This window comes from Phyllostomus discolor, chromosome 4, assembly GCF_004126475.2.
Source record: "Phyllostomus discolor isolate MPI-MPIP mPhyDis1 chromosome 4, mPhyDis1.pri.v3, whole genome shotgun sequence".
In the NCBI taxonomy this organism is placed as follows: domain Eukaryota; kingdom Metazoa; phylum Chordata; class Mammalia; order Chiroptera; family Phyllostomidae; genus Phyllostomus; species Phyllostomus discolor.
The window spans coordinates 147,385,073-147,412,302 of NC_040906.2; positions in this window are offsets into that span (position 1 = coordinate 147,385,073).

The window sequence follows — 27,230 nt, forward strand, 5'->3', positions numbered from 1 at the left end:
AATAAACCAGGAAAGGCATATTAGTTGTGTGGAGTGTGGGATGTGGGATTGGAGAGAGAAGACTTCACTGGAATCAGGTGAAAACATAAGAGAAAAATACTGATACAGAGGGGATAATTCCTGAAGTCCAACATTTAAAAAATAGTATTTTCAGTGGAAAATTGACAGAATGGAGAAATAACTAAAGAAAATTCTCATAGCTTAAGGGAGAAAGTTAACCAGGTTAGCTTACAAGGGATAAGAATCAAGCCAGTATTAGATTTCCCATAACCAACAGTGAATGGTAAAAGCAATGTCTTTAAAGTTAAAAGGAAGTTTTATTTTCAATCTACACAGTCCAGCCAAAATATCAGTTCATTGTGAAGCCAGGATAGGTTTACAGAACTCAAAAAGTTTAACCTCTTGAGAGCCCTTTATGAGTCTGTTAGCAAACCAGGAGAGAGGAAAGCATGAGTACCAGTAAATAACTGATTCTCCCCATAAGCCAATGAGGGGATGACTGACCACTGCACAGAAGAACCAGAAGGTGGTTCATTTGGAAGAGGATAGAACAATAGAAGTTTCTGGAGGGAAAACAAGGTAAAGTCCAAACTTAGAGGACAATCGGGAGACATGAGAAAAATGTAAGAATATGGTAAAGATATATAATGCAAGAGATGGTGAGAAAACTGAACTAGAAATTCTAGAGAAAACAAAAATAAGTTATTAGAAAGAAAATATACTCATAACATGTTACTTGATGTGGTGATTAAAGTACTTGCATAATTCTGAAACTGGAATGTCATTGATTTATTCTGACTATTGTATGCAAACAGAGAGGACTCACCTATAAGTATAGAGCTCGGTATAAAGGTTGTTTACCTTGAGAATGCAATAGTAACAATGTGTATGTCAGAGTTGAGGACAACTTAGGAAAAGAAGTCTGAAGGAGGAGTAGAGGCAAACATAGAGGCGCTAACACCTTCATGCAAATAGGATGCTTAGAGATTCAGTGGATGGAACACAACCAACAGTGAATGTTAAAATTAGATGTTGAAGAATAGCATTTAAAGAATGGACAGAGAACATGCAAGATCCATTTTGAGCATACAATCAATAAGAATTCATAACTAAATGACTAGATGTAAGGGTCCCCAGCTGGTGTAGCTCAGCTGGTTGGGTGTAGTCCCATAAAACAAAGGGTCACCTGTTCGATTCCCTGTCAAGGCATTGGCCTGGGTTGCAGGTTGGATTTCAGGCTGGACTGTATATGGAAGGCAACCAGCTGTTGTTTCTCTCTCACATCAATGTTTCCCTGCCTCTCTTTCTCCTTTCCTTCCCCTCTCTCTAAAATAAAAAATCAGAATTAAAATTAAAAATAAATGAGTGGATTTAAAGGGTGTGGGAGATGATGAGAATAGAATATGGTTCCAAAGTCTTGCCCCTGAAAGAGGAAGACTGAAATCACCATTAAGTTCAATGGCCAGGCTCCTTGAGGACAGAAACCACCTATTATTGAACTTGTATGTCAAGAGGAGAGGGTCATAGCAATTGAGTGTGTGCATGCATGAGAGAGAGAGAGAGGAGGAAAATGCTTGATTAACCAAGGATTGTTAATCCTTCTCATGAAGGGAAGGGATAGGCTTAGGTCAAAGTGAGGACATAACCTTAAGAAGAAGGAAAAAGAATAGAGGATTCACAATTTATTAAGACTATAGTAAATTTAGTGGAGAGGAAGATCAATCAGATTAGGTTGATGTTTCTCAATTGTGTCTACAGTTCTAATCATCTGGGCAGTATTTTGAATCTGAGATTAAAAAAAAATCTGAGGTCATTTTATCTCTTTTTTTCAGGATTTCTACCTTTTCAAAGAAAAGAAATTCTAATTCCTATATAACAACTATCTGTGAACGTTTCTCTGTTTTCAAGTCCATTCACTGTCACTCAAACATGAGAGCTTTCATATTCTTTTTAAATATCTTAACTTCCCTAGAAAACTATGAGTGCCTTATCAGTCAGCAAGTCAGGATTGTGAAATATAAGGAACACCCCACTGATCTAGGGAGGCAGATCCAGTGAGCTTTCATCTTTAGTTGAAGCCTACTCCTTCTCTATGACAATGATTTGTGGACCTGCGTTTCATACCCATCATCAGCAAAAGGAGTGAACCTTTAAGTGGCACCAAATTAAAGAACGGATGTCTCAGTGATTGCCTTGCTGCACTTAAAGAGTCAGTAGCAATTTGTAAAATCAACATCACTTCAACTAATTTCTTAATTTCAAAGATATGAAATCATATGAAAGCTATTTACAATACACTGAGGTCAGAAACATAAGATTTTAATTATATAGTTAAAGAGCCGCTCAGTGCAGAACAATTTTTATAGATTCATTTCATTGAAAGCAATGACGCCCCTGGTGCAATGGAAAAAAATTTGGATTAGGATAGAGATCTAAGCCTGACTTACTCTATCCCTTTCTTCTGGGGATAGGTAATTAAAAGCTTGTTTTCTTTTCCCCATCTTTAAAATAACAATAGTGGATTTTTAATTAAATGAGATAGTGAACATGAAAGTACTTTGAAAAATAGAAGCTCTAGTTTAAGTTTACCAATCCTGTTCACTAATGATAATTATTATTAATAAGCTAATTTCTATAAGCCATATCTGAACATGCACTGTCTCATGTAATCCTGATGGCAGCTCTAAGAAGCAGGCTTTGTGGTTTTGTCCATCTTACAGGTAACTGAGGGTCAGGGAGTGTTAGGAACCCAAGGATTCAAGAGGGCTAAGTAGTTTAGTGCCACAGTGTTCAAAGTCCCTGCTCTTACCCCTTTGCTGTGAGGGTTTACAGGAGATTCAAAACTGGTGTTTCTTTTTTCCTCCTCTCCAATCTTCTTTGTTATCAGTTAGTGTATTTTCAGTGTTAGTTCTCAATTAGTAAAATTTTTCAGTATTTATTGCCTATATATATACCCTATACATATATGCATATATACATATAACATGTACTTGATACATATATACATATGTGTATATACAACACATTCTCTCTATATACATATGTACACATATATAGGGGTGTGCAAAAGTAGGTTTACAGCTGCAAGTACATGAAACAGTTTATTCTTGTATTAGTATTTATTAAATGGTGAACTTACTTTATTAATTACTATAAACCTACTTTTGGATATATGTGAGGTCTGTCCAGAGGTATCCAGACATGTAATATGAAAAATAGAGACATTTATTGAAGAAGAGACAAGAAACATTGTGCATAGGACAATGATACCTCTGTCCCCTTCAAAGTAGGCACCTTGGGACCTCACATAGTTCTACCAATTGCCATCAGCTACCCCATCATATTTTCCTGAATCTCATCAATGGTCTGAAATTTCTTCTTCTTTAAAGGTGATTTTAGCTTTGGGAAAAGCCAGAAGTCACAGGGTGCCAAATCTGGGCTGTCGGAGGGCTTAGTCACCTGGGTGATTTGATGTTTTGCCAAAAGCTCTGCAGGACACGTGATGCATGAGCATACACATTGTCGTGATGAAGCTGCCAATCCCCAGTTGCCCATAGCTGCAGCCTTCTGAATCATCCAAATAGTTTCCATGAAGGAATGTTCAAGTTTAATGCAAAATTTGATGCAAATTCATTGCTCTACTTACTCAGACATTTTGAATGTGATGGCTACACAGTACACATGTTCACTCAATGGTATGTACTGCCCCCGCTGACTGGCACGGTGAAGTCGTCCTTGTTCACACATGCGAATTCCAGTCCACTCTCTTTGGCTGGACTGTTTCCAGATGGACTGTGTGCATGTGTGTGTGTGTACAGTATAACATATATTGTATATATATAATGTTAGTAGCAGTGACACAAAGATGCTGTACTTGGCCCAAGTTACCCATAGCTTGTGGCAGAACCAGCCAGGGGTGCAGACAGGTAAGAATATAGACAAATAAGTGCTTTGACCAGGGCTGGCTCCCTGTGACCTGTAGGACTCTGCACTAAGGGTCCCACACTTGCTTTAATGATGTGCTATTGCCATTTTGAAATTCTTGATAATTTTTAAACAAAACAACCTTCCATTTCATCTTTCCCTGGGCCCCACAAATTATGTAGCAGGACCTGATTTAGACGGAAATGCAAGTGGTATACTATGGAGGTGGGAGGCAGACAGTTACAAATCTTAGAAGTTCTGCTTGAGCTTAATTTTGAAGCATGAGAAGGAGTTAGCCAGGCAGAACAGTGATTTGGAGCAGGGATACCTGCCTTATTGCACGCCCAAGACAAAGAACCCTGACCAGGGAAGCTGGTTAGAGAAAAGGCATTGCTTTATAGGAGAATGAGCTGGGGAAAATGTGGGGATCTGGGGAAGGTATGGGGACCCTGGAGAAGGTGGGGGCCAAGGAAAGATGGGGAACCTCATCTGCACAGCCCACCTGGTGACGCTGAGTGTCAAATTGGCCAGCAAGACTTTCCCTACAGAGTCACACCAGGTTGTAAGGCAGAAGATTGATACTCCAATCCTTAGGCACCAGTATTAAAAATCTAGATAGGAGGAAAAAAGGGTCAAGTTGCCTAGAGGCCCTGAAAAAAGTGTGTAGGAAAGACACTGACTTTACCCTGAAAGGTAGGATTCCACTTAAAGACAAAGAGATAGAGCACTAACTGTGATGCGGGTACTGAGTTATATTATATTAGTTAACAATTTTTATAGTGTTTTCTAAGGGTCAGACACCATTCTAAATGCTTACTTGCACCAAACCATTTCATCTCTCAGTCACCAAATGAGGTAAATGTGGAAAATAACAATTCTACTCCTTTTAAAGATTAGGAAATCAAGGTACAGAGAAGTTAAATAACTTTCCCAACATCACACAGCAAGTGAATGATAGAGTGGCAATATGAACTGAAGAGTCTATCTCAAGTTTATGCTTCTAGCTACTCCAGTATGTTGAAACTATTCTTCTTCCTAAATCTATTAAGCACCTATAGCTTATGATAAAGATACAAATTCTTAACATGAACTAGAAGTCCTGGTCTGGACTCACTGTCTATCCAGCTTTATCTCTTCACTTGCTGTTTTTTTTTTTTTGACTTGCTGAAGCTGTATACATGCTCCCCTCTGCTTATAGCAGATTGTGTTCCAGAGATGGCCACCAAAATATACTCCAACCCACATGTACTTCTTAGAATGTGGCATTGAAGTTACATACTCTCCTAAAGACAAGAGGTCTGTGTCCCCTTCTCCCTTGAATCTGGCTGGGGATATGATTATAGTGGAAGTGATGCTATATGACATCACTTCTAAGGAAGGTTGTAAAGAACAATACAGCTTCCACCTGCTTCTCTTGGAATACTAAAACCAGTCCTGGTATGGTGAGAAAACAGAGAATTCACATACAGAGAACTCACATAACTGACTGCTCTCTTAGTATGCTCATGCTCATTCTCTCTCTCCCCCCGCCCCCTATTCTCTCCTCCCCGCCCAGATGCTGGAGAAGAATGACATGGGCTTTGGTACCAGAGAAGCGTGGATGTGGACTCTGGTCCGGGCACCATGATGCTCCTGGGCAAATCACCTTTATCCCTGAGCCTCTGTTTTCTTATTTGAAACAACCTTGTGAGGACTTTGTATACCATACAGAAAATGCTGAACATTGTGCCTACAACTCAGTGGGCACCAACCATGGTCACCTCTGTTGTTATCTATGTACTTCATGTCAGTTGGCTTCCCTGTGACACCCCCTTACTGAATAGAATATAAGCACCACAAGGGCCAGGAATTGTGCCTGTTTTGCTCATTCTTGTATCTCCAGTGGTTACTGTTATAACCTCCATTGCTTGTCATTTCAGGGCCTATCTGATTTGGCCCTAGGCTACTTTTCTGTACATGTCTCTCTCACACTTTATTCATACCCCGTATCTTAGTCAAACTTGATGACTTGTTTTTTTCCTCATGCTTCATCTTCTCCCCTGTCTTTCAATGCCTTTATCATTTGTTCTATTAACCTCCCCTGGACTCTTATTCTGCTCAGTTGAAATTGTGTTCATCTTTTCAAGCCCAGCTCACAGGCTACTGTATTCACTAAGACTTTGAATCTTCCTTACACTTTTTTTACATTATTGCTGATAACTCCCCTTTTATGACATTATGTGTCTTGTGCCAACATTATTGGTGTCTAGGGATTATCAGATGACTTTTGAGGGTAGGTGTGTCTAATTAAATTTGATGTGTCCTTGGTATATTTTCTTGAACCATAAAGCTCATCCAATAAATCTCAAAATCATTTCTGAATGAGTAAGTGTACCCCAGCTCTCCCATTCTGGGACAAAGGGACTACCTTAAAAGGAAAAACCTTGGCAAGAAACTACACATGATTTTGGGGGTGATCCAAAGTTGTAGTTCTTATGTTGAAACTGGATTCCTCCAGTGCCAGTGGCAAAGACAAACTGTATGGAGAACAAATGCACCTTGTTTGTAAACAGAGTTTTACAAAGATAAACCTGTTCATTGCCCATATGTGTTTTCCAGCTGGAGCTCATAAGCAATTTCCCCAGGGCTCAGCCTTCAGTGTGAGGGCGTCCCCCCTGCAGATTAAGCCTTGCTGCGTTAATGCTTAACACACCTCTAGGTTAGACTAGAATGTGGAGGCTCCACACGCTGTGAGGAGGCGGTGTGCCTGGAAAAGTTCTAAGTACAAGGATCATTCTAAGGTCCCATCCTATTTCTTGCCTCCTACTGAAGATTACTGCTGACAGTGCTGAATATAACTATAAAATGGTCTATAGACTTCTTACTGGGCCTTAGTCCCAGATGTGGTGACACCCCTGGACAACTGCCAGGTTATAGTGTCCCCTATGCTTCCATGTTATACACTCTTAATTAAGTAAACTGAACTTTAGTAGATTCTGTGGTACAGAGCAACACCAGTAGCCAAATAGTTGAAGTTAAAGAGTAACATTTGACCAAAACCAAACTTTAGCAGGTTTTCTTGTCACCCTCTGGAAATTAAGACAAGTCTGGGTATGAAAAAGCTGTTCAGCTGGAAAGTGGACTTTGCTATGATTTTTTAAATGATCTATTTGTAAAACTAAGATATTAGGCAGCAGTCAAAGCAGAGGACATGCCTGCTTGGGTGCTGGTTCTGGAAATAGCTTTTGTACATCCTAAGGTGACCAGCCATCCAGGTTTGCCTGGGACTGAAGGGATTCCCAGGATGTGGGTACCCAAGTGCTAGAATTAGGAAAGTCCTGGCAAAACCAGGAAGAGCCGGTGACCTTAATGAGAGCTGGTGGCTTGACTAAGTCACTAAGAGAAGCTGTTGCTCAGGCACCAAAAATGTGCCAGAATGTTTGGTTGACACTGTGTATCAACCCCATATAGATTTTCTTAGGCACATTTATATGTCTATGCTCATCTTCATGTATTTTATATTTATACCAATTGCTATTAGATTGAGCCATGCAAAATTGCCAATATTCAACTATTTTTGCCTTTTCATATAATTCAACCTATTTTTATTTACATGGATTTTCCTAGGCTCTATTTTGAGCATTTTACATGTGTTAATTTACTTAATTATCCTAACAACCTTTGGAGATTAGGTGTGGTTGCAACATCTGGTGACAACAAGGAGACTAAGAGGTTTATTTAAGCATGACATTTAACAAGTAATAATAAATTAGTTGCTACATTTTCATACCCAGTGAAGACCAAATATCTCCAGTCCTTATCACAAACTTGTGAGGTAGGAGTTTATTGAGCTCATTTTATAGATTAGAAAAAGTAGATAAAGAGAGGTTATGCAATGCACTTAAGACCACACAGCTTCCATTGAATAGTTTTGCCTTATTTCATGCTTCCCTTTACCTGGCCAGTTTTCTTCTAAAAATGTGCTGGCTTCAAGAGTGACCTTGATTTCCATGCTCTAGCTGAATATAATTGTTCCTCAGCATTTTATTATGAAAGTTATAAACATACATAAAATTTGAAAGAATTTATATTGAACATCCTTGTTTCATGGCCTAGATCCTAGAATTATGTTTTGCCACATTTGATTTATTACATATTTACCTAACCATAAAGCTATCTTCCTTTCTGATGCACTTGAAACTGAATTGTAGACACTAGTACCCTTTACCCCTAAACATTTCAGCATGTATATCACTGTATCAAGACTCTACCACTGATTTACATGCTTTTTATAAGGTAAAGTTTAGATACAGTGAAACACCTAAATAATAAATGTACTATTTGATGACTTCTGACAGATGCACTCATCTGCCTGAATTCTTATCAAGATATGGAATATTTCCATAATCCCAGAAGGTTCCTTCAAACTCCTCTCTAGCCAATCCTTTTCTCCCACTTCTACCTCCAGAGGCAACTGATGTTTTGATCAGCTAGATTATTTTTATCTGTTCTAGAAATTCATATAAATGGGATCATATAGTTAAAACTGGTTTGTGCAAAACTTCTTTCACTTAGTACTTTTTAGATTTATCAAATGGTTTTGCACAAATCGATAGCTTATCACTATCACTGTTTTCATATTTGTATTATTCCTTTGAATGAATATAACTTAATTTGTTTATCCATTTTCTTGTTGATGGACAGGGGAATATGTTATGAATGGGTTTCCCCCTCCCAGTTTTTTACTATTGTGAATAAAGCCTGCAATGAATATTCTTTTGTAAGTCTTGTATAGACATACATTTTCATTTCTCTTGGGTAAAAACTTAGAATTGAAACAGTTCAATAACAGATAGGTATATGTTCAATTTTATAAGAAATTGTCAAACCATTTGCCAAAGAGATTGGATCCTACCAGTAATGTATACGAGTTCTGGTTGCTCATGTCCTCACAACTTTTGGTGTCAATTTTTTTAGTCATTCTGGTTGCTGCAAATCTCATTGTGGTTTTGATTTGCATTTTTCTGACTATTAATGATTTGAACATATTTCCATGTGATTATTAACCATCCAGATATTTTCTTTGCTAAGAGTGTTCAAATTGTTTGCCCATTTAAAATAATTTAATTGAGCAACTACTCTCAATAGTGGCAACATAACCCCCAAGTGGGTAAAAATTACCTTTTTGGGGGTGTGTATGTGTAAAAGATTTTAAGTATTACAATGGTTTGTAGCCATACAAAGGGCCATAGTACATAAAACTGTACATGGTATATTTGTAGTATTATAATTTAATTGTGAGGGTGATGAGAGAAAAAGATGTCCAAAAAGCCTCCTTAGGGAGAGCTATAAGGAAAACAAAGTTAAGAAATCCTGTGCCCTAGGTATACAAATTTTTAATATATTCTGGACACAAGTTCTTTGTCAAATACATCTTTACCAAGTGTTTTTCTCCCAATCTCTAGCTTGTCAATTCACTTTCTTCATTGTGTTGTTGATAAGTGAAATTTTATAATTTAATGGAGTCTATATTATCAATTTTTTAAAAGGTTGGTATTTTCTGTGCCTTGCCTAAGAAATCTTTGCCTACTCCCAGGTTGTGAAGGAATTCATATTTATAAATTTTGCTAATGTTCTTCTATTAATTTCTAATTTAATTGCACGTGGTAGTAGAAAATACTTTGTGTGATATTAATCTTGTAAATTTATTGAGGCTTGTTTTATAGCCTAACATAGCATGGTCTAGCCTGGAAAATGTGCCATGTGTAGTTGAAAAAAATATGTAATCTTTTGTTGTGGTGGGATGCCTGTTAGGTCTAGTTGGTTTACAGTGTTGTTTAATTCTGCTATATCCCTGTTGATGTTCCATCCATTATTTAAATGAAGGTATTGATATCTCCACTATTATCCAGCTCTTCCTTCAGTTTTGTCACATATTGCTTCATGTATTTTTGGGTTCTGTTTAGGGTTTATAATCATATGTCTCATGATAAATTTACTTTTTTATCATTATAAAACATCCTTCTATATCTCTAATAACAATTTTGTTTTAAAGTCTTTTTTCCTGATATTAATGTGCATTAAAAGACAGCTGTCTCTTGGTTACTGTTCACATGGTATATCTTCTCATTATTTCACTTTCCATCTGTTTGTATCACTGAAAATATGTCCTTTCTAGACAGCATATAGTTGGATCACAGAATTTCAAAATTCCAGTCCTTTTGATAATTTAATTACTTATAAGGCAGGCTATAAATTTGTCATTTTCTTATTTGCCTTTTATTCATTCATGTTCTTTTTGTCCCTATATTTTCCATTACTGCTTTTTTTATGTTAAACATTTTTCTAGTGTACCATATTAATTTTTCATTGTTTCTTTTACTATATTTTTTTAGTTATTATCTTATTGGTTTTTCCTGGGATTATAGTTTATATTTAAATTTAAACACTTCAATTCAGGGTAATAATACTAACCTAATTTCAGGAGTGTACAAAAGCTTTATTTCTACATAGCTCCATATCTGCCTTAGTCTTTTGCACTATTGTTGTACATAAATTACATCCATATACCTTATATGCTCAATAATGCAGATTTATAATTATTGCTTTTTTAAATTGCTTTTCTTTTAGATCACATAGGAATACAAAAAAAAGAGTTAAAAACAAACAAAAAAAATTTATAGCCCTGACTGGGTGGCTCAGTTGATTGGGGCTCAGTTGATTGGAGCATTGTCCTGTACATCTAAAGGTTGTGATTTCAATTCATGGTCAAGGCACATACCTAGGTTGCTGGTTCAACTCCTGGTCAGGGTGCATATGGGAGGCAACCAATTGATTTTTCTCTCACATCAATGTTTCTGTCTCTCCCTCTCTGTCTTTCTCCAAAAATATCAATAAACATATCCTTGGGTGAGGATTAAAAATAAGTAAGTAAATAAATAGATAGATAGATGAATAAATAAATAAATACATACATACATAAATTTATACTGTCTTTTATATTTATCTATGTAGTTACCTTTCCCACTTCTTACTTTTTCACCTGGAAAATTAATGTCTAGGGTTCTTTCATTTCAGACTGAAGGACTCTTTTGAGCATTACTCATAGGGAAGCCTGATAGCAACAAACTGAATTTTTGTTTATCTAGGTGTGTGTTAGTTTCTTCTTTATTTTTAAAGAATAGTTATGCTGGATATATAAAATTCTTATTCAACATTTCAAATTATTTCATTCCACTGCTTTCTGGCCTTCACAGTTTCTGATGAAAATTCATCTATTCATTTTATTAAGGATCATTAATACGTGGGACTTCTTGTTCTCTTCTTACTTTCAAGATTCTCTATCTTTCTTCTCACAGGTTGATTATGATGTGTCTAAGTTTGTATGTCCTTGAGATTATCCCACATAGAGCTGTCTAAGCTTCTTGGAGGTATAGATTAATGTTTTTTTGTTTTGTTTTATTTTGTCTTTTAATCATTGTGTGTAACTGGGTGTCCTGTATTTTTTTTAAAGATTTTATTTATTTATTTTTAGAGAGGGAAGGGAGGGAGAAAGAGAGAGAGAGAGAAACATCAATGTGTGGTTGCTGGGGGCCGTGGCCTGCAACCCAGGCATGTGCCCTGACTGGGAATCGAAACTGCGATGCTTTGGTTTGCAGCCCACACTCAATCCACTGAGCTATGCCAGACAGGGCAGATTAATGGTTTTCTGTTGGGGTCTGCCCTGCCTGGTCTCAGGAAGCTGTAACCGCCCATGGCTAAGGCTGAGTAAAAGGCCTCCGAACCAAGAGACACTAAGGAGACAAAACTTATTTCCCTGGCATGAACACTGCTTGTTCTAATGCCTGGCTCCCTTTGCATGATCGGCAGTCAATGATGGATAACAATTTTCTAAGAAAGAGGATAAACCTAAGACAGATGCGGTCATGTGGGAATGCCTCAGGGAAGGACTTGGGGGGCTGTGGAAATGAAGGGGTGATCGACATCAACCCCTGCCCCCTCGGATTTGTCAAAGCCTGAGTCCTTGAGAAATCCAAGTCTCCTGGCTGCCTTTTGTCTCCTCTGCCGGACTCAGGTCTGCGGAAATAACAGGGGTGGTGCAGTCCAGACCAGAGTTTGCGGACCCCCGGGGTAATCAGACCTGGGACATAGAATATGAAAGACCCTGTAAGACCTGCTTGCTGGAGGATGCTCTTTAATTAGAATATGAAGGCACAGGCAGGAAATGAAACTAAGCTTTTAAGTCCTGTAGTCTTTTAAAGTGATAAAACCCCAAAATCTCAGCCTAGAATCCCAGTGGGAGATCTGCCAGCCCCTTTCAAAGCTAACTACTTGTTTTATCTTCCTGGCCAAACTGTAATGCACAAACTATCTGTATTCTTAATAAAAGTCTGCTTGGGTGGGAGAATGAGGCACTCTCCACTAGAGAGAGTGGCCATTTGGTCCCTATTTCTCCACAGGACTCAGTTGTCCGTGTATATATTTTTCTCGTGTTTTGATGAGCATCTGCAGCAGCGATGGATACTGCTAGCCAGTATCTGCCACAGTTTTCACCATACTTTGGATCAGTTTTATTCATTATTTCCCCCAAATACTCTTTTTTCCCTTTGTCACCTTCCCTGCCCCCCATAAGGTTTCCATTGTGTGTATGTTGGTACACTTGATGATATCCCAGAAGTCACCAAGGTTCAGTGCATTTTTCTCATTTTCTTTTTCCTTCTTTCTAAGATTATGTAATCTAAATTGACCTATCTTCACTGATAGTGAATTGATCTGAATTCACTGATTATTTTCCTTCTACCAACTCAAATGTGCTGTTCAGATCTTCTATTGAATTTTTCATTTTAGCTTTTGTACTTTTCAGCTCTACAATTTCTTTTTTATTTATAATTTCTATTTCTTTAATGATATTCCCTATCTGTTTGCAATTTTTTATTTTATTCTTTGGACGTTTTTTGGTTCTTTGAACATATTTGAAATAGCTGATTTAAAGTCTTTGTCTAGTAAATCCAATATCTGGGCTTCCTCAGGAACAGTTTCTATGGCTTTTTCCTGGGTGTGAGCCTATGGGCTGATATGTATTAGTCAGGGTTCTCCAGAATTACTATCTCCTTCAACTTACCCCAAGTTCAGTTTTCCCATGTTATTTCATGCTCTAGGTTATATTCCCATTTGTTTCTACTCTTTCTGTTTCCACTTTGGTCCCTGCTTTTAAGGACAGGAATTGGACCTCTAGGCCTTCTCAAAGCCTCCATATGGGAATTGGAAACAATCAAATCTTTGATGTCATTGGTCATTCCTTCTTTCAATTTTTCTCACCACTTCAACTATCTTGAATTACAACAAAACTCACAGTCCTGACTTATGTTTACTATAGTCCACACCCTCTCCATTTGTTCATTCATCTTTAACTTTTAGATGCTTTTAGTTCCTTCTAATTTGCCAGAAGGAGCTGCTAATCATGCTCAATAATTTTCAAGGACATTCTGTTACTCTCTCAATCACAGGCTTCTCTCTGTATGATATTTTATTTCCCTTTTCCAAATGTCTTTTTTTCCCCACAATTGTGAAATAAAAGGAAAATGCTCATATCTTCCATGTTGGAATTAAAACTTGTATTCATATTTTTGCTGCTACAAGATCCCCTTTTAAGCCTTTTTGATTTCTCACTACACTGTATGTGCATAATACTGGCATGCTTTAGGTCTGTATACACAAGCTGAAACCCAGCAGCACGTAGAGTAAAGCTATGTTTCAAGAACTGGTTATTTTAAATTGCTAGCAAAAATTCAAACTAGAAAGATTTTTTCTTTTTCCTACACTCTTCTCTGAGTTTGAAGAAGTGTCATATAACACATATCTGAGATAGTGTGGGGGCAGCCTGGGAATGGTAACTGCTTTCCTAAAACAACAAAGACGTCATGTAGCACTTTGGTTTAGATAAGTGAACATTTGGGCTGAGGACAAGATGTAGGCAGAGGCTACTAAAGCACCAGCTAATTAGGGAGTTATCACTTGAAAAGTTACATAGCTCTGGGTCACTGAAGTAAAAGCTATCAAAGAAAACTTCTGGGAGCCATCTTGCTTTCATTTCACAATCTTCTGATGACAGAATAAGCACTATGGTGTGGTATCGTGTTCCTTAAACTATCACTGCCCTTTCCGTGCGAGTGACAGAATAAAAAAATCATGAATAAATGAAAAAAAATTTCCAATAGTTTGAAATGCCTATAACTTTAAAAAGGATTTTAGTAGAATTAACCAGCTATAGCTCAAATTACATAAAATTAAACTTCTTGTATATGATAAAAGCAAACAGTGCTTATTTGTCAATAAAGACCCAACACATATTAAAAAGGGTTTTGACATTTGTTTGTCTCTGTCAGTATAAGAACTTTTCTAATGGTCATGGGAAATCAAACATTAGATTAACAAAAGGTTGAATAAACATTCCATTTTTTTCATTTTTTAAATTTATGAATAAGGTATATAGAAACAAAGAATCCATCAATGTCCACTATCTTTTTTATTTAAGATACATTATGGTTATCTCTCATTTGTAAAGTACTGATGCTTGTTTTGGGGACACACACAGATATAGTACATTCTTTAAGAAACTCACAATTCAGCCCTGGCTGGAGTAGCTCAGTGGATTGAGCACGGGCTGTGAACCAAAGCATCGCAGGTTCGATTCCCAGTCAGGGCACATGCTTGGGTTGCAGGCCACAGCCTCCAGCAACCGCACATTGATGTTTCTCTCTCTCTCCCTCCCTTCCCTCTCTAAAAATAAATAAATAAAATCTTTAAAAAAAAGAAATTCACAATTTAAAATGTGGTTGTAAAATATGAACATTTTGATAACTAAATTTAGTATAGAAATTAAGATAAAGAAGAGATACTTAGGGGATTCAGAAGTCAGGAAGATTTCATACTGAAGGATGTATTTTTTAAAGATTAATATACGTAGAGGTAAGAATATGACAATAGCACAAACCAAAACTGAATGCTGAGGTCCCACGATAAGTGGTGGCAGCTGTATAGGGGCCCAGCCTTGCTGTGATAAGGGGTTCCTGTTGGGCATTGGTGGGAGGAAGCATCAGCTGATGCCACATTGTAGCAGTATATCATACAAGTTCTACTTACTACTTCAGGAGCCATGAGCAACAGCAGTGCCACTGTTGTAGCATCCTTATTACTTGTCATTGTCCTGTATGCTGCTGCTCCTTCATAGCAGATCTTCTGTGGCTTCTCAGCCTCTCCTCTACCTCCTGACTCCTTACCTGCCCCACCTACATTGTCTCTCTGCTGACCTCATCGAGCATCCTACTTCACCTCTCACAGGCCTTTTGATCACTCACATGCATATGGTTGAACCCTTTTTATACTACTGAATGAACACTTGTAAAATTTAACCATTTCTCATTAAAAAAACAATTGAGGCAGTTTCCTACATCATACAACATAGCAAATTTAAAAGGGTAAAGACATTAAGGCAAACAAATTTTATAAATAAATAAAGGCAAATGGAAAATAAAGGTTGAACTGTAACTATTAATGATGGATTTTGCGTTTGGTTCACTGTGAGATTATTAGCAACCAAAAGTAGGAAGGTATTTATAGGATTCACACACCTTGAATGTTTTAGTCTATAAGTGATTATTTTCATGTAGTCAAAAAATTTCAAGACTAGAAATAAAAGCAATACAAACCTGATTTTTAGCCTTGGCTTTGCCAGTAATTGTTGCTGACACTAGTCACTTAATCTCAATATGTTAGTGTCATTAGCTAGATATTAATAAAGGAAGAGAGCACAGGGAATCAGACATTAAGCATAATGAACTAGGGAACCGAATTAGATACAAGATTGCTTCACTAGGAAGTTGCAGCATTTATACGCTCCCCAGGGGACCTTTCCGTCTTCTGCCCTCAAAATCTAATCCTCAAGGCAAACAGGAAGGATTGCCACCTGTCATTATAGAGGAAGAAATAAAAACAACAGAAGAAATTCCTCTGCTGAGTGCATGGCCAGTAGAAGCCAAGATGGCACAAAGGGAAGTGCTCCTGCTATGAGGCATGTGTGGTAGAAACCAAGCTGGTGACCATAAAGACCTGTCTATCTAACATGCGGAAAGGATCAGATTGGATAAGGGACACAAAACCCTGGAAGATCTAGAAAATGGATCGGTTAGGGGAAGGAACCAGCACCAGCTGCAAAGGATAGGGAAGTTGATTGGTTATTTTGGAAAAGCACCTGGTCCTTCCCAAACTGGAGATAATAAATCAGCCTAACAAAGGCGAATGCTCTCTCTCTCAGTTTCTCTCTCTCTGTCTCTGTCTGCTTGTCTGTCTCTCTCTCTCTGTGACTCTCTCTTGTGCTCTCTCTCTGTCTCTCTCTCTGGGTAACACGTGCTAGCCCCATTTCTTTGCACACTCTCTCTATATAGCAACCATGCAGGCCTAGCTGCTGCCTGGGACCCAGGTTCCAAGTGCAAGCCTGGGTACAGCAATGCAACACCAGCTGGAGCACAGCCAGGGAACAGAAGCTAAACTAACCAATGGGGACAAAGGCTGAACTGAACTAAGCTTTAATACAGACTGAACCAATGACAGAGAATTTCCAGATCTTGGCCTTTGTTCTGAGCTTGATGAAAACAAAGCTGGACTTTTTCCACAGCGGGATAGACAGAGATGAGGCTGGAGCTGAATCTGGGGTAGTCCTTTGATTTTACTTTTACAATAAACCTTACCACTAAACTTTAGCCTCCTATAAGTGGGTCCCTGGAATGCTTTCCTTCTGATTCTGTGAAAGGGAACAATTAGATGTCAGTTTCCTCATATATAAAAAAGGGGTCAGTTTGAACAGTCAATAAAGCCCTTTTCAGCTCTAACATTCTGCAATTCTTTTATATAAAGTTTTCAAGCAAACATGTTCCTGTGAAAATCCAACTAGAACAGAATAAAAAGTGAAATAGAAAAACTCCCAAGTGTCCATTTTTCCCAGTCCCTAGATAATACATGTTTAAGTTTGGAAACAATATGTTATCCATCCTTTACTACCCCTTTGCACATAGAAAGGGCTATTAGATTGAGCCATATGAAACTGCTGGTTTTATGGTTCAAATGTAGGCAAATATTGGTAATTTCATATGGTTCAACCAAATAAATGTTGTGTTAAATTGCGATAATCAGGGCTATTGCAGCAGGAGGTGCTGGCTTTGAGTCCCTTGATTTAGAGCAGGGAAGGATAGTGTTGGCAATAAAGTGGGGCCCTTGGACCTTAGACTTCTAATAGTTGTCAAGTGTGAATCCTTTGAAGCCAAGCTGCCTGGGTTCAAATCCTAGCTCTCCCCTTTTCTAGCTGTGAAAATTTGAGCAAATTATTTAACCCCCCTGGGGGGCAGTAGATGAGGCAGTTTTCTCATCTACACAAGTGGAATAATTATAAAATAGTCTCTGATTTGTGGGGCTGTTTTAAGGATTAAAATACATATGGAATGCTTGGCACACTACCTGACAGCTGATATAATTGGCCAGTAAATGTTAGTTGTTAGGTGCATTAGCTACTGGGTGAGCAACTCAGTAAAGTGCACAGAAAAGGTATAGACAATGGCTAGTAACCTGAGAGGCACGGTGGAAACATCTGTCCTTGCTGCTTGGTAACTTATAATATAAATGGACACAGGAACATGGCTTCTTAGCCAGTGACTCAGAATTTTTAAAATGAAACTCAAAGTGAGAAATACAATTTATATCTTGAGCTGCTATACACACATACACACGAACACACTAAAATAAAATTTTACAAAATAAGTCTAATCCTTACTATGTGATTTGCATTGTATTTCATTGTATTGTATTGTATTGCATTGTATTGTATTGCATTGTATTGTATTGTATCCTATTCTGTTCTATGTGCTTCTATCTTATTTTTCAGCACTAGTTCCTACCACTAACCACTAAGCTGATTTTATGGTCTAGCGATGGGTTTCAATGCAATATGTCAGACTTAGGAAAGTACCAGACTAGGTCATATTTAGCTTCGAGTCAAAAGACATGTATGCTGGTCTAACAGGATTGACAGGCTCATGTGACAGTGTCCTGGAAGGGAGAGGATGCCACTGTGGTGCTTCATGCCAGCTCTGAGATTTCAGTTTCAGTCCCTCCCCTCACTACCAATCCTTATTCCTGCTGCACCAGCCACAAGGAAGAATATTCCTTACGCTTTAGCCAAATCCTAATGTGTAGATGCAAACAACTCGTTTCACTTTTCACCAGACTCTAAGATAAAACTTTCCATCATCAGGTGTAGGAGTGAAGTGATAGTTTAAATATTTGTAGTTCTCATTCTACCAGGTTTTCAGTGCCCCACTTATCATTGGGTTAAAAGTGCAATCAGCGAGTGTAACTTTTCCTGGCACACTGTCTAGCAACATCTCCACCACACAGCAGCATGTAAACGATATTCATCAGCACACACCCCATTTTTCACTATAGCAATTTTGCTTTCAGCTGATGAAGTACTTCATCGTCTTGCTATTTGGGTAGCACTAAAAAGATACTTTCTTAAAAGACCAAAGTGAAGACAACACCATGGCAACTTGATAAGTAAGTCATTTTTATTTGATAGTGTGTTTCACCTCTAAGTTTTCTATGAAGACCAGCTTCATTTTTATCTAAAGGATGATTTTGGAAACCGTATTCAAAGGTGCACACAGAAAAGGCATGATGGTAAGGGAGGGGCAATGGGCCTGGGAAGCCCACCTTGATTCCTGGGTCCAGAATGGAGAAGCAGGGATGGATTAAAATCATGTTATTGTGTATCTCACTCTTCTAAGAATTGTCTCACAGTATTCTTAATGTCCAAAGAAAATATCCAGATTTTTTTACAAGATCCTTAATTCATTTCAATATGTTCCTTCTTTCAACTTCCAAAGGTCATTCATTCATTCTCCTACACATGTGAAGCCCTTTTCTGGGCTCAGTGATGGACAGAGAACAGCTGTAAAACACACCTCCTACCCTGAAGGGACTGGGAAATAACAACTAGTATTTTTGAGCAGTTAGTGTGTGCCAGCCACTGTGCATTTTCTCATTTGATTCACAGAATTCTGAGAGGTAAGTGTTACTATTATCCTAGGTGACAGGTGAAACTCTGAAGGTAAAAGACCTTAAGAACCTAAATAAGGGGAAGAACTAAGATTTAAACTCAACCAGAATCCATGCTGTCTTCAATGAATCATAAATGGGATGAAGAAAGATTGCAATTGGATGGACTGAAGAGCCAGTGACAAACACTCCCCAGAGCAGCTAAGGACTTCTTTTTTTCTCCTTTGTGTACTTACAGATAAAAAACAATCTCACACTGCGTTGGGAAATACACAAAAAGGGCCCAGCACAAAAGACTTTTTAGTGCTACAGAAATTGATAACCACCAGAATGTCCTTGCATTCTCAGTAACATGTAGCATTTCGGCTTTTTAATATGGCTCACAGGATCAGTAGATTTTATAGAGCAAATAGTCTGACTCACTTTCTAGATTAATCTCAAAATGTCTTCTTATACAGGGCTGACTATATTTATAATGTCATGTCGGCCCCTGGGACATTTTTAGACAGTATTACTTCACTGTATTATGTTAAAGGTGTGAGAGAGGTGTCCTGTTTTTCCCTCCTTTCAACTTTTAATAGCTCTGCTAGCAAAGCAGATGTTACATTTCTCCTTTCCCAGACATATAAATTTGGATTTCCAAAGAATATTCATGTCGGGAAATACCTATGCTCTTACTCATTGAAGTATGTCATTTTTAAGAGAGGCAGATATTTTATCAAGAGTGTTATGTGCATAACACAGTGGTTGTTACAGCTAGGGGCTGGGCAATCAGGAGAAGTGTGCGCTGGTGGGTACTGAAGGAATTGATCTACCTGGAGATTCTCAAGGAGGAACTTGCCTCTTTGGGGCTCACAAAGCACAGGTCTGTCATAGATGAGACACCTCATGCTAAGGAGCCATTAAAAACCACAAGACCACCATGGCCCACTCCTGGAACAGCAGTATTTTTCTCAGACTGGTCTGGGAATCACCCAAGAAGCTTATAAAAATGCAGATTCCTGTGACTCTCTGCCTGTAGTTAGAGGTGAGGCTCTGGAGTCAGTATTTTAAACAAGCTTCTCAAGTGACTACATTTTGAAAACTGTTGGTCTCAATAGTAGCGCTGTGTGCCTCGAAAGAATTAGAAGCCAGTGTGTCTTCAGTGTGTGCATTTTGAGAAATTACAAAAGGTTTCATCAGTGTTTTCCAAAGCAATTTTGGAAGAATAAGAATCCCACGAGATGATTTGCAGTGAACAGTTTCCATGGTCAAATAGTCTTGGGAAGATCCCTTTCAGTATCCCTCCTCTGGAGTTTCCTAATATGCATAATGAAAGATTCTGAAAAATCCTGCAGGAAAAAACCTGTTTAACTTAATAAGTGTTTCCCAAACAGGTTTTACCACAAGACTCTTTTTAAAAATAACACTATTTTTTTCATGGAACTAGTATTTTTTAGGCCTTGTTTGGGGAAATGCTGGTTGCAGGCTTAATGGTAGAATGTTTAAGGGAGATGGACTAGGTCTGGAGACGCAGGGTTCCAGCTTTAATCCTCGATTCTTAGGAATCCTTATAGAAAGGTGAGAAACCCCGTGGCTTATTAATTACACTTCACATCTGTGTGGTTTTTATAGTTCCACAGGCCCCCTTTCACACCTTTTCTCATTAAACAAAAATCCTCACTTGATTCCTGTGAGCCAAGCAGATTAGGTATTATTATCCCCCTATTACAAGTGAATAAATAAATTTATGGAGGGTCAAGTTTGCCTACCTGGGTCATGCATCTCTGCCTCTTGTGCTTTATTCATAACACTCAAGCTTTAGATGACCTGGCAGCTAAGTTTCCAAAACCATATCAGCCTATAAAACGTGGCTAAATTCTCTAAAATGCATTATCTTTTTTTACGGGAATAGTGATAATTCTGATCAGCCATTCATAGAAAGAGCTGTAAGTTATTTTTCTAATAGTGGTGCTGAATTGACTCGATTTCAGGTCCCTCTGCTTCATCTCTTCTGTGCCCAGTGGAGTCCAGTGCCCCAGGTTATTACTTATAGCTGTGGCTGAAGAGGAATTTGTAACTGGGGAGTTATTTCCACCTATATAACTTTATTTGACCTGTATAACACATGAACCAAATTGCTCCTATGCTCTGCCCTGACTGCATGAGTTAACATATTCCACTAATATAATTGTATTTATTTTAGCAAATAAAACCTATGGATTTTAATGGTCATTATCTTAGTACCTTTGGTCTTCTTTTATTTTTATGACTTGTGTTTTTCCTACAGCTTTCGCTGTTTGCCTTCTCTAGGGCCTATTCTAACTTCTTTGGCCCCGACATTTATGAACTTTCATGTACTAGCATGACCGCCACACATAGACTAACAGCTAAATCGTAATACATGAATTTAAATACATCTGTAACAAACTATTCCAAACAATAAGCACACATCTGGGTGTACCTGGTTTTCTGCCTCTTCAACATCTTTGATAGTGTGGTTAAATGACACATTCCTAGATTTAGAATATCTTCCCCTGCCCTCTCTTACCCATTATAGTCTTGATGTTTCTGACATATTTAGGACATAACTATAGTTAGGTGAAAATTTTAAGGATTATTGAATGTATATTATTGAACAAATTTTCTCTAAATTTTTATTTCTCTATGTATTTTTAAATGTCAAAACAGTTACCAAGTTGTACCTAGAAACTCCTTTACTTCTAGATTATATGGGGCCTCATTGTCTTAGGCTTTTTAACTACAAAAATAAAGACATTTCTAGAAACACTCCATTTTCTACCCTAACTCTGTAATCAGTTTTGTTATAACTGATCCAGAGAAAATAAAAATGCATCATATTTGAAATCTACACCATTCAAGGGTAAACTGTGTCTTGCTTTGAGTCACATTATACGTTCATTATATCTAGAAAAACAATTTGGATAATAAAAATGCCAAATGTTAACTCAAGCTATAAACATACAATGGCATATTTACATCATGCATCAAACTTTTCTAGATTTTTTTCTTAATGCTTCTCATCTTGCACTAAAATTCTTAACCCATTTGTTCCATGATTTATGGGGCAGATTAATTATTTTTGATTAATAAAAATTGGAAACTTTAATTGGACCTTATTTGAGGCTTGGTTGCATTAAATGAATCTACTGGTGATCAAAAATGTATTTTTAAAGGGAGTTTAGGCTAATATATCAACAAATGAGGAGCTATAAACATGATTAATATACACATTAGACTTTCCTTATCACGTTTTGCTGGCAGTTTTTATCCGGTCACAGCTGAAATTCCATTGAGTTCTTTCTCCTTTTGTATAAAATACAGATTATGTGGAGACAGCAGTCTGAGCAACTGGAGTTTCATCTTGTCTGCCCATTAATTATTAATGCTGTTTCAGGACTTCTTATCTATCACTGCTGAGGGATGGAGGGCTGTATTTTTATAGTCATTTACCAGTAAGAAAACAGGCTGGATGGTGCCTGTGTACTTGGCAATAGAGAAAGGATCAAAAGTACTTCTATTTTATGAAACTGTTAAAAAGGAATGCTCTAACTCACTGGTTTTACCATTGCACTGAAAGGTGGTGTGATTTTTGAAGAGTAAGCAAGAACAGAGAAAAGCTCAGGTCTACTTTGGCATCTTTTTAAAATACTATGATTTCACAGGTATGGAGTCCAGGCCACTCTGAATATTGGAGATTATGCATGACCCGGATTGCACTGATACATCTATGTAAATAGAATTTAGCTTTTTGCCTCAGTTACCTGAAAAATGAATAGATGTAAAACATTGATTTAGAGCTCAGGCTGTCTGTCATGTAAGGCCCATTAGCCAAGTGACTTTGGGTAAGTGGCTTATGGTGTTAAGTCTCAACTCCCTTATCTATGTGAGAATATCCTTTTCACAGGGTGGTAAAATGATTGAATCAAACATAGCATTTAAATTAAGCAAGTTCCAATCAATGGTAATAAACCTTGAAACTTCATTGCTTTTGTCACTGTGTACTAATATCAGTGACATGTATAACCATAATTTTCAACAGGAAATCAAACAAAAAACAGAAAAAGTTTAAAACTAATTTTCAACAACTTATGCTTAATTGAAGCTGGGGGCTGGAAGGGATTGAGGTGTAAAAGATATAAGTAAAAGTCCAAGAGTGAGGCTTTCATCTATTCCAATGAATATTGGAAAAGTAGGAGATATAACCTATTAAGAAGAGATTCTCTTCAATAGATCACCCAAAATTCTCTCCCATGTTGAATTTTTTATTTATTAAACATATTGAGGAAATATTAGCTATTAGTGAATGTGTGGGAAATCTCTGATTGTACAAAATCACACGCATTACACACACTGACTCACATTTGCATTTCTCTGAAGATTTAAACATACGACAATAACATTCTCCCAATAACAATTGCAACAGAGATCACCAACTGTCCCCTGGGATCCATTATCTTCTTCATCCCTTCTTTAACATCCACTTTCCAGATCTAGTGGGTTTGTAGCCATCCAGCCAGAGAATTCCTGTGACTACCTTATAGCCAGAGGCAACCAGGTGACTAAGTTCTTGCCATTTTAAGGGAGCACAAGTAGTGTGTGTAACTTCTGCTTGCCCCGCATCTCTCTCTTTCCCCTTCCTACAGGCCAAGGTTGAGTAGTACCCTTACTTCAACCATATGGACAAGTGTAAAGTCTTGGGAATTTGCAAAGTCCCAAGAGACACTGGGACAGAAAGCAATACTGTCGAGACCAACATACATGACAGCTGTTTGACAGCAAAAAGCATTGAAGGGCCTTTACATAAAATCCCTAACTCCTTTTATGCACATATTACTACTCCCCAGTTAACTCCATATTTTTTTTGTATCACAATGGTGTTTTACGAGCCAACTGAAACACAATAATACTAGTCCACATGCTAGTATTAACAAAACTGTAAGCCAAAATGAGAACTAAATGTCTTCAGATGGTCTACACTAAACTAATATGTGAAATGTCATGATAAAATAATAATGCTAAAAATAATACGGTATTATACAAAAATAAAGGTATATGTTCACCTCAAGAGCATGGCCCTCATTCACCATTTCTATCTCAATAGTTTAACATAATTTTTCTAGTCAAGTCACGGACTGCTTTAAGACCAAGGTAGTGGTTCATCTTTAAACATTTTTTAAATTCTTACCCAATGATATTTTTATTGATTTTTTTTTTATTTTAGAGAGAGAGAAAGGGAGTGAGGGAGAAACATCAGACTGGTTGCCTCCCACACGGGCCCTGATCAGGGATTGGAGCTACAACCTAGGTATGTGCCCCGACGGGGGATCTAACCCACAAGTTTTTGGTGTACAGGATGATGCTCCGACCAACTGAGTCACCTGGACAGGGCAATAGTGGCGCATCTTAATTCCCAGTATAACTATATGCAGTTGGGAATTACTTGTAAGTCTTCCCCTGGCCAGGGAGATCATGTGGTGCTAACTGGCCCATACTTGGCTTTAGCAGAGGGAGGGAAAAGGTCTCAATAACTGAGTAACCAAACTAGCTATGTTAAAAGTACATATGTAGAACCCCAATATTGCACTTGATTTCCTGCTAACCATCATTACAACACTTTAAAAGAAGTTAAGAAAAATAATATCATATGTACCTAGGTCACTGGGTGGGCCTTAATGGTTAATTGCAAGTTCATGTCTTAGTGAAAAATATTCCCAAAGTACAGCATACTCTTCCTATGAAACACTGCTGAACAAATAATGGTCACATAATTGTTCTATGGTGTATCTGTGGCCTCAGAATTACTCAGGGGCAAAATTTATATCCTAGGTTTTAACTACCAAGTGATCTTCTTGCTCTGATGAAACATATACTTTTAGCAACAACTCACAACTGATGTTTCTAAAAAAAACAACAACACTTAAAGTCTCATGCAAGATCCAATTGAACTGTTACTGCATTCCCAGTTAAACTTTTTTTTCTTTATAACATCTGAATTAGTTTCACGGGTGAAGCTCCAGTTGACCTCTAAAATGTGGTAGTGAGAGATCTGGCTCGGTGACAGAAAGACTCAAATCAGGAAATGAGGGAAAATAACAACCTGGAGAATAATGGCTGAAAGAAGAACATTAATACCAAATAATGAAGAAGAATGTAAACAGATAAGAGATTCGGAGAGCCCTAGATCTTTAAAAGGCTGAAAGAAGGATGGCAAAGATAAAAAATGATAAGACCTGTCGAGAAGAACAAAGTCAATGTGTGTACATTATTCAGTTTAAGGAATTAGAGTCACAAGGTCAAGTGTGGGTAACATTAAATATGAATAATGAGGAATAAAATAAGTAAAAAGCAAGCTAGTTTCATAAATCAATTCCAGAGCAACTTGGCTAGGGGAGGGAAAAAGGAGAATGGAGAATAACCCATTGTAGCCTGTTGAAATGTCAAGATCTATTACCAATTACTAAATATCAATTCATTCATGCAAAATCAGAGTGTTTGGGGTCATAAAACGGTGCATTCCATTGATCAGTGGGAATTAGAGAATTTGCACTTTGAAGTGTATTTAAACAAAACAAAATAAAAAACACTAGCATTTGTAGCAGGAAGAAAACGTGTGTTAGAGGGCAGGTGGAGAGAGAGAGCACATGAGCTCTCATAAGTCATCCCACAACAGCCTCGGAGCCAGCCTTGGAGGGGACCCCATGTTTGCCTCTTTGGCTGTACAGACAATGCTGAGGAAGGAGCTGTTATAAAGGACAAGCAAAAAGGGAAGGTCTGGAATGAAGATTTGGGCCAGAGTCCATACGCCAAGGTTAAGGGCCAGAACTCCTGCTCTTTATGCTCTCCCACTGGGAGCTGTACAGGCAGGAGGAACAGGGATGGGCCTCTTGGGGAAGAAGGGGGACACTGGAGCCGGCCACTAACAACAGATTAAAGCCCAATGTAAACAGTGTGCCGGACACATGTGGGTTGCAGAGAGAGTGGTGATGAATAAGCATATATCCAGACAAGCACTTCAAACGGGAGGAGGCTGAGCGATGATGAAAATGATTCAGTGCCTTCAGAAATGACTCACGAGAGGCACAGAATGTGAAGAAAATAAAGAAGAAGTGTCTACATTTATCAAAGCACTCGACAAAGGATAGGGGGATGCACAATTAGGGAGAACAAATCATTAGGACAGGGGAAGGGGAAGGAGGGAGTCTGTGGGTGTTAGGAGAAGAAATTCAGTGACATAAGGGCAGTGCTACAATACAGATTAATCTACTCTCACTGAATTATAGTGAACACAAACTAATCTTCCAGTTCCAGTATTCATTTAATCCAAAGGAATGTTGATTCTGTTTGGCTAGCACTGATATCTACCTGTTTTGGAATCATCTCCATTAGCAGGCTCTTTCTTTCTTTAGGGAGAGCTGATACCCAGTAAGTATGCTTGGGCAAAACCTGATCAGGTCTTTACAATGTTTCAGCCACACCAAATTGGGTAGTGTTTATATAATACCCATTGATAGGTGGTTTTGTTATCATTCTTACCTTTAATTATTTTTTGATAATACTCTTAGCTCATTTAAACTAAACTTTTGAAAATGACAAAATTGACACCTGCATTTTGGAATACCTGCTCTAATAGTGATCTCTCTCTCTCTCTTTATTTTTTGGCCCTGCTCAATCTTTCTAAATCACCCCTTATATCATGTCTTTCATGTCTTGGAGTGATTAGAGAGAACAGAGCATACTGAATATATTGAATACAGAGAAAAAAGAAAATGAACTTATGTTGTGTTAGTCACTGAGATTTCAGAGTGGAGTTGTTACTGCAGCACATAACCTAGCCTTTGTTGATGGATGCATCCACGCTCAGCTAATATTATGTAATATTTACTGTAAGTCTGGACCTACAGTCTTCACAGTTTTATTCACAAAGAAATAACCACAGGATGGCAATATATATGATGAGAGACCCCCCAAAATGGAATTAACTTCTGGAAGGTGGAAACTTGTATACAGGCTTCCCCCACTAGGTTAGTGTTCTGGAAACCCATTTGTATTATAGTATCAGCTGGCATTGTTGTGAGAGGCTGTGTTCAGGTTCCATGAATTTTTTTGAAGGCTTTCAGTGTATTTGCCCATTTCATGATGGGTGATTTATGAGCACACCTGTCCACACTGCACTGAGTGTTCAGCAGTTTTTGACCAACAATGCATGACCCTCATGCCCC